A 9,424-nucleotide genomic window follows, 5' to 3' on the forward strand; every position below is an offset into this window, starting at 1 on the left:
TATATATAATACATGATATATCATATAGCATATATTACATAATATAGCCTATTACATATTATGGCCTATGTAATATAGCATATATTATACATGCATATAAATATGGCCTATATTATATATAATATAGCCTATATTATATGTGTATATGATATATAGCATATATTATATATATCATGTATAGCACATATTGTATACATATATGTAATTCCAGAAAAATACAAAAAAAGGATGATTCTAGACAGTGAAAATAGGCGGCTATATATGGAAAACATAATTGATTTGTCATTAAACACCTGTGTGTATTTTGTATCATGTTTCGGTATCACATGTAAACAACAACAAAAGACAAAGAATTATATTAACAGTTAAATGTTAAAAGCTAATCCACGGAAGGCACCCTGTCTTATGAACTTTAGAGGAATGTCTCTGCTGTCTAGTCAGGTCTGTGAAGGTGAGGGTGTGTGGGTGAACCCCCTACAGAATATATTGTAAAAAGGAAGACTGAGGCAAATCTGTGCCATGTCACTTTGCTAATAGTCTATAAGCATTATTCCTAGGTTTCATAGGAAATTCATCAAGTCTCATATTTTAGAGATTTGAGAATGTTTGCTTTGGTTTTAGTTTCAGGTGTGGAGGACTGAATGTCTTTTTTCACAATAAGCATATACTTTATTGATGAGCTATGCCTCCAACCCTGGAGAAATACCCAAAGCTCACATTGATGACATAGGCTTGAATGCATTTGTGACCTCACGCAGGGTAACAGAATGTTGGTAGCATTTCCCTTCTTGCCTTGAGGGGATCTATGTAGCTCTCTGGGTTTAGTAAATGATGTTTAACCTGGCCTAAACACCCACCTCATCATTCTAGGTGTTTTTTCCTCTTTCTGTGCCATACAGACAGAATGAATGGGGAGAGGGAATTGGGCTTTAGATTCTTGACCTGGGAATTTATTTTAAAACCCTTTCTGGTGATAGGTATACACATGCTGACTATTTATGAGATGAATGAATTCCTCGCTTAGAATGGGGAAAAGATGAGAGGGCACTCCTGTGGCTAGACAGCTATGTAGGCCACACGATTGAATGGTTTCTGATAGACTGACTCTTGTTCAATGTCTTCCAACGGACTTTCTTGGCTCATCTCCATAGCTTTGTTCTTGTCAAGGAGTCTCTTTGTTCAGAAGCAACTACATATGTGTCACTCTTTACCAATGATGAAGATGCAGGGGGCTGGATATAAGACAGCTAGGTTTCAATGCCCAGAACTGAAAAAGAGCAGCAAACCAGACACATACTAATATGCAAATCAGGTGGTAATGCTTGCTTAGAGCCTAACTTTTACGTTTTTGTTTTGCTTTGTTTTTGAGACAGGATTCCTCTCTGTAGTCAAGGCTGACTTGGAACTCCTTGCTGGAATAATAGGTATAGGCCACCATGCCCAACATATATATAATATATATATTATATATGTGTGTGTGTATGTATACATATGTATTGATTATATATACATATATATATACACAGAATCAAGTATATTTACTTATAGTTGAATACAGTCCCCAAGTACATTATTTTATTTTATTAAAGTTTTATTACATTGATTGATTGATTCATTCATTGATTGATTGATGATTGTGTGTGTCTGTGTATGTGTGAGTGTGTATGTGTGTTTGTGTGTATGTGTGTGTGTGTGTGTGGATGGTTGCTCCCATGCAAAGATACACATGTGGGGGTCAGAAGACAACTTGCAAGAGTAGCTTCTCTTCTTCCACCATGGGTCCTGGGGATTGAATTCCTGTTCATATTTGGCATCTTGGCACCCTTACTTGGGTTTTAGCTACTGAAGCTCTTTCACTTAGGCTACAAACAGTAAGAAATTCCTTACTCTCTAGTCCCGTAAGGGATTATTTCTAGAACTGTTACAGGTTTACTTGGTTATTCCCCTGTCCAAAGCCTTAAGCTAGCTACTTCTCTAAAGAGCCACGGTTCATCCTTTCCTTTTTTAAAATCAAGAATTTTATAACCAATGTCACTGGAGTATCAGTGGCTTTAGTGATACTGTGAGCTCAGTAGCAGTACATGTACTATCCATACGTCTGCATTCTTTCTATCTGCGTCCTTTACTGATATTGTGTGCTCAGCCACATGATGTCTGCAGTTGTTTCATTCTGCGTCCTTTAGTGATACTGTGAGCTCCGTGGCAGTACATGTATACTATCTGTATGTCTGCAATTGTTTCTATCCGCATGCATCTGAATATACTTAGTAGCCAAAGATGAATTTCTGAACTTTCATGTGAGTTCTCTGAGGGTTTATGAGGAAGACTTACATCTCTTAGTAATGGTTTTATATCTGCAATAGGGTGCATTCTATATCTTATTCTTCTCAGGTCTGTAACAAGACAGCAACAAAATCCAGTCAAGAAGAGCTTATGGTTTGTATTTACAGAGAATTCCAGAATGGAGAAGCATAAGTAGACAATGAAAACAATTCAGGTTTTACTCAATTTAAAATATGCTACATAATCTTATACACATTATTATAAGAAATGACAAGTGTCATTAAATTAATATGCTTTTTGTTAGTAAAATACTGTGACTACTGTGACCTCCAATTTTAGCTCTGTATCTTATTGTTATGATCACAGCCCTAACATAAGCTCTAACAGGCACTACCTTTTTTTTTTTTTTTACAAAAAAGGTCTTACTGGGGCTGGAGAGATGGCTCAGTGGTTAAGAGCACTGGCTGCTCTTCCAGAGGTCCTGAGTTCAATTCCCAGCAACCACATGCTGGCTCATGACTATCTATCTGATGCCCTCTTCTGGCATGCAGATGTATATGCAGATAGAACATTAAATACATTATAAATACATTAAATAAATAAATCCTTAAAAAACAAAACCAAAAAATAGTCTTACTATGAAGCTCTTACTGGCTTTGAAGTCATAGTAGTTCTCCTGCCTCAGCCTTTCTAGCTTTAGACATAAACTAGAGACTATTCATCATCGGTATGCACTACCAAGTATAGCCTAACATATATAAGCTCATTCTACTCTAAGAACTGATGATGAAAAATCCCCAAGATGAGAGGAGTTAAAATATGGAAAGCAAAGATGTCTATGCAGCCCAGGAGGGTTAGGGAAGAAGGGTGGTCAGGGGTCAGCTGAGTCTGGGACCTTGGACTTCACCCAAGTCTGAATATTCATACTGATCTTTGGAGTCTTAAGTAGGAATGTGTGCATGGCTTCTCTCAACCTTAATTAGTGCTTATTAGATTCATAGCCAAGCTGTATTCATAATAGGTAGAAAATGAGTCCTCCTTCCTCCAAGGTGACTGGCATCATTTGGGAATACCTTTGTGTGGAGAGGATTAATAACCCAACAGGGATAAGGACAGAGACAGAGAACCAGAGAATGACGCTCTTTCCCTAGGAAAAAGCTAAGGACATACTTTTTATGGGATGGGGAAGAAAGGAGAAAAGGAAAGAGGGAGAAGGGGAAGGAAGACAGGCAGACAAAGATTATAAATTCAAAGACTAAGACAAAGATCTTATCAGAACTACAGTTCAATTCCTCTCGTTCCACTTCATGCAATTTTCTTTTAAATATTATTATCCACCTGACTGCCTGCCTTGACTATCCTGGAATTTGGAAGGCAGATCAGGCTGGCCTTGAACTTGTTGCAATGCTTTTGTCTTTGCTTCCTGACTTGTGGAATAATAGGCATGCACTGCCACACCATTCTTAAGCAAGGCAACTCTTCTAAACTGGATTTCCCCAGGTTTAGTTGTACACACACCAGATGACTGAGAGGATGTCGTCCTCGAGGGAAAAGGAGAATAGGAACTGCAGCCCAAGGGAAGGCAGTGTCCTTTTTTGCCTCAAAAAACCACTGTGCCCTTGCAAAGCGTCTTACTTTCCTATTGCTGTGGTGAGACAACATGATCAAGACAACTTATGAAATACCAACATCTAATTCAGCTTGGGGTTTAGATTAGTGGCTCTCAACCTTCCTAATATAGGCTTTAGTGCATTCCCTCATGTTGTGGTGACCCCCAACCATACAATCATTTTCTCATTAGGTCATGACTGAAATTTTGCTACTGTTATTAATCATACTGCAAATACTTGATATGAAGGCTATCTGATATGCAACCCCCATAGGGACTGTGGCCACAGGTTGGGAACACTGATTTAGAGTGTTGTAGTCCATGATGATGGAGCCAAAGTGTAGTGGAAGGGACATCTGGGAGCTCACATCCTGATCTTTAAACAGTGAACATAAAGAGGCACATGGGGAATGACATGGGCTTTTGCTCACCCTGCCAGTGATATAGCTCCTCCCACAAGACCACATCTCCTAATTCTTCCCAAGTATTTTCTCCAACTGGGGACTAAGTATTCAAACATATGAACCAGTGGGGGCCATTCTCATCTTAAGACCACAAGGTTTATTCTCTGACACACACAGTTCTGGTTCATCCCCTCCCCTGGATGAGGGGTCACGATATATGACTGTGGTAGAGTATCACTCTGGTATTCACATGACAAAGATAAAAGGGATTTTGTAGGTGTGATTGAAGGTCTCTAGTCAGTTGACTTTGAGTTATCAAAAGATAACTCTTGGGCAGATCTGATCTATTTAAGAGTCCTTTAAAAAGAGATCTGGACCAGGAGTAGAAGAAGTCAGAGGCTTGACTGCTGGCCTTCAAGAAGCAGCAGCCATGACCTCTACAGCTGCAGTCCAATGCATTTTGTAAACAACTGTGTGAGCTTAGAAGAGGACCTCAAACTTCGGACTACAGCTATGAATAGCATGATTGACTACAGCCTCATGGGACTCTGAGCAGAGGGCCCAGCTAACCGTACCTGGAATCTTGATTCACAGAGACTGAGAGACAATAAAATGTGAAATCACTGTATGTGTGGTTTATAAAGCAGCAATTAACATAGTTTTATCAATCATTTCCATTCTATGGTACTTCCGTCTATCCATCTTTCTCGTTCCCCTGGATGTTTCTTATCAGATAAAGAAGCTCAAGTCTTCATAATCTTATAAATCTATTCCTAATCGCATGTCCCCATGTAGTTATTGGTCTATCTAAATAATACCTAAATGTCTTGAAAGAATAGTGTGGCATTACATACAGCTTACATCAGGGGGGTTGAACAAAATAGGGCTCTGTTTTCCTTCCATGTGTAGGCAAGTAATATAGGGTGCTGGCTGCAACTCAAAGAATGTCTTCAGTGTCCTAAGATGCCATTTTCTATGGTTTAACATACAGTCTTAACATTTCTTTTATGACTCCCCCCTAATTGTATTGCAGGCAGGTAGAAAGGGCAGGTAAAGAAGGAACTGTCACCTCTCTAAGGAGTGATCTCAGATGCCTCACTCAATGATCTGCTTATACCTAATGCTATGTATAGAACTGGGCCACATGGACACACTATGAGATTTTGAGAAAGTTTGTTTTTAGTCAGGTACATGGCTCAACAGGGTACATGAGGTCTCAACAAAATTGGGGTTTTGTTTGTGAAGGAGATGGTGGCTTAGTCTACTTGTGTTGCTATGGAAAAAATATTTTAAGTTAGGCTAAATTTTTAGCAGTAGAAATCTATTTCTCTAGGACTAGAAGCTGTGAAGTCCCAGATCAACACAGCAGCAGGGATCAGGCATAGTGGCACGTAGTTCTGTAATCCCAACTTGGGAGGCAGAAGCGAGGGAAACCTACAGGTTTGAGGCCAGTCTGGTTTACACAGCAAGTTCCAGGCTAGTCAGGGTGCAGTCGTTTTCTTATTGCTATGACAAAATGCCTAAGAAGATAACTTAAGGAAAAAAGAATCTATTTTGGCTCACAATGTGGGAACACAGTTCCTGATAGGAAGGGTGGGGTTGGTGGCAGGCACTTGTGGAAGCCAGTATCTAAGCCAGGATTCCGAGAATGGAGGGGACTTGGGGAGAGGGGTGGGAGAGAGCAGAACAGAGAGAAGAGAGCCGAGGGAGGTGGAAGGGATTGGTATTCAGCTTATGCTCTCTGTTCAGTTTATGACCCCAGTCAACGGGATGGGGCTGCCCACATTCAGGGTATGCTTCCCACCTCTGTTACAACCCCTGGGAATTTTGTAAATTTTGTAGTCAACAAATTGAGATTAATGACCATAAGGTCTCCCCTTGTCAACCTGACACCCAAATGTTTTAAAATTAGACATTTCCCTTGTGGCCCTTAAAGACTCATGTTCATTTCCCAGTGTGCCATTCCTTCAGTCCACCTCTAACCCTGCAGTCCACCCCTAAACCTGTAGCCTACCTCTATAAGGCCCAAAATCTGGAAAGTTCCAATGGGAAAATACCAAACAACCCATTTTCTCAGCGGGCCTTCTTACCTAGGCTAACAGTCTTTGGAAATGATCACATGGTGTGTCTCATAGGTGATTCTGTCAAGTTCACAACCAAGATTAACCAAACACGCTGATAAATAAAAAAAATGGTCTCCCAAATACATAAATAATAAACATTCAAAGACCAGTGACAGATTCAGCATAAAAAGGCTCCCTTAAACTTCTTTTCTTTTTTTTTTTTTTTTTTTTTTTTTTTTTTCGGGGCTGGGGACCGAACTCAGGGCCTTGCGCTTGCTAGGCAAGCGCTCTACCACTGAGCTAAATCCCCAACCCCTCTTTAACAGTTTTATACACACATAAGGTATTTTTATTATATTCTCCCACTTATTCCCTCATCCCCTCCTATGTCCCACCCCCTCTCCAACTTTCCTGTCACACTATATTATTTCTATGACCCATGAGTTTAATGACAATGCTTGCTGGAGCATGGTGTCGGGTTATTTACTGAAGCATAGGCAACTCACTAGTGGTTCTATCACTGAAAAAAGATGGCTCTCCCCCCCACCCAATGGCTGCCAGGAGCTGCTCAGGGAGAGGTGGGGCCTTGTGAACCCCCTTTCCCTGTCCATGTTAGAGTGTTGCCTGGCTCCATCTTGTTCAGGCAGTCATTACTGTGGTAAGTTCATGACTGCAGTGGTCATGGTACGTGTAGAAGACAGCATTTCACAGACTCCTCATCCTCCAGCTCACAGGTAACTCTGACTGGCCCAGCACCACTCCCTCTGCAGAACAGGCTACTCTTGAACCAACACACACACACACACACACACACACACACACACACAGAGAGAGAGAGAGAGAGAGAGAGAGAGAGAGAGAGAGAGAGAGAATTAAAAGTCTGTCACCACATCTGGTTCAAGCTAATTATTTAAGGACCTAATTCCATTTACAACGGATTAGGCCCCTCTTACCTAGTCCTCTTCTCAAAGCTTTCTCTACTTCTTTTCTTTGTCAAGTTATCACATTAGGGTTGTACATTTTAAGATAGGAGAACTTCAGGGACACACAGCACATCACGGACACTTAGAATGTGTTCTATGCCTGTTACCAGACAACAAACCCACTGGAACCTTGATCTTGGGCTTCAAGGTACCCAAACAGACCAAGACAGAGGGGGAAAATTAATGCACAGTCAAGAACTAGACACCTAAGCCAAAGCAGTCTGCAGAGCTTCCGTGAATCTGTTTACTCTTCAAACTGTTGCTGTTGTCTAGTTTGTGCCATCAGAAGTTACTCTTCCAGGCTCCCAGAGACTTCTTTATTCTTACATAATCTAGAACTTTCAGTTGTCATTTTTTTCCTTTTTCCACTGTTTCTAGGCCAAGGTTCAAATCCATGCTTTGAAAATAAACACTGGCAACTGGATCCAGTGGTATGCGCCTGTAATCCCCCACAGTCTGGAAGGAGGATCATTTGAGCCTAGGCTTGAAGATCAGCCGGAGCAACAGCCAGCTCCCAGCACACCTTTTTCTTCAATTTACAGACAAGTCTAAATTTCTTTTATTTAAAATTTGGTTTAAAATGACATTTATCCTCTCCTTTTAGCTTAGCTTTTGAATTGGAACCGCATAGTGGAAAAGATGCTTCTTCCGTCTCCACTTAGTGTTTCTATTTCGTATGCAGCACCTGCTGGGCAAGTTCTGAATCCTCCTGGGTGGAAAATGGAGAGACAAGAGAGCAAGACCTCATTCTAAACCTAACTGGGTTCATTTCCTTCCAATACTGCACTTTCAGTGCTGGGGATAGACTCAGGACCTTGCACATGTTAGGCAAGTGCCCCAGTTGAGCTCTAGTTTCAAGTCTACCAAGATCCAATCTTTTCTTCCCTCCCTTTCTTTTATGTACTCATATTCTCTCTCTCTCTCTCTCTCTCTCTCTCTCTCTGTCTCTCTCTCTCTCTCTCTCTCTCTCTCTCTCTGTCTCTCTCCCCCCCTTTCTCTCCTTTTAGAGACAGGGTCTCACCATGTAGTCTTGGCTGGCCTTTTTTTTTTTTTTTTATTCTGAGACAGCCTCTCATATAGCCAAGGCTGACTTTGAACTTCTGATCCTCTTGGATCTGTCACCAAATGCTGAGGTTGTAGGACTGTGCCACTGTGCCTGGTTCATGTGATGCTAGGGATAGGCCTCGGGGCTTTCTGCATTTGAGGTGTCATGGCTGCATGGCCATCTCCTGGAGTAATCTGGGGGATCCTGTGGGAGACTCATCTTGATGACATTAGTTGAGGTGGGAAGATCTGCTGCTGATGGGCAGCACTGTTGTCTTATGAGGCACTGAACTGTACAGTGCAGGGAACTGAATAGCGTAGGCATCCAACTGCTGTCTGCTTCTTGATTGTGAATCTGATGTGACAGCTGCCCTGCTCCTGTCACCTTGGCTTCCTTCCTCTGATGGCCTGTGTTCTTGAATTGTGAGCCAGAATAAAACTTTTCTCCTTTAAGTGGCTTTTTTGTCGGAGTCTTTCATCACAGCAATAGGAAAAGAAACTAAGACACTAGGCTATCAGTTTCCTAACTGAGCTATACTCCCAGCCCTAAATCTGACTGCTTCATCCAGAACTTTCTAGATCTTTTTTTAAAGACTTCCCTGTTTTTGCCACTATTATATTTGATATAGGTCAACACATATCTTTGCCAGATCACTTAAGATTTCCTCCTCAAAAAGCTGGACAGATAGATGGCTAAGTGGTAAAGAACACTGTGCTCTTCCAGAGGACCATGTTTGATTCCCAGCACCCACATGGACATTCATAGCCTTCTGTAACTCTATTTCTAGGGTACCCTGCGCCTTCTTCTAGCCTCTGAGGGCACAAGGAACCTGCACAGTGCATAGATATATACACTCCTGTGTTTGTCTCATGGAAACATGGATCTACTGCGACGAAAGCATACTAGGTACTTGCAGCACTGCTCTGCGGCCTTGGGGTGCTTAGTCAGTGTCCTGCTCTGTATACATCTCAGACGTGAGTCTCATCAATCCACTGGGTCCCCTAAACTGTGGGGTCTATGAATATAGATCTTAAAGT

This window comes from Rattus norvegicus, chromosome 18 (assembly GCF_021556685.1).
Source record: "Rattus norvegicus strain SHRSP/BbbUtx chromosome 18, alternate assembly SHRSP_T2T, whole genome shotgun sequence".
NCBI lineage: Eukaryota > Metazoa > Chordata > Mammalia > Rodentia > Muridae > Rattus > Rattus norvegicus.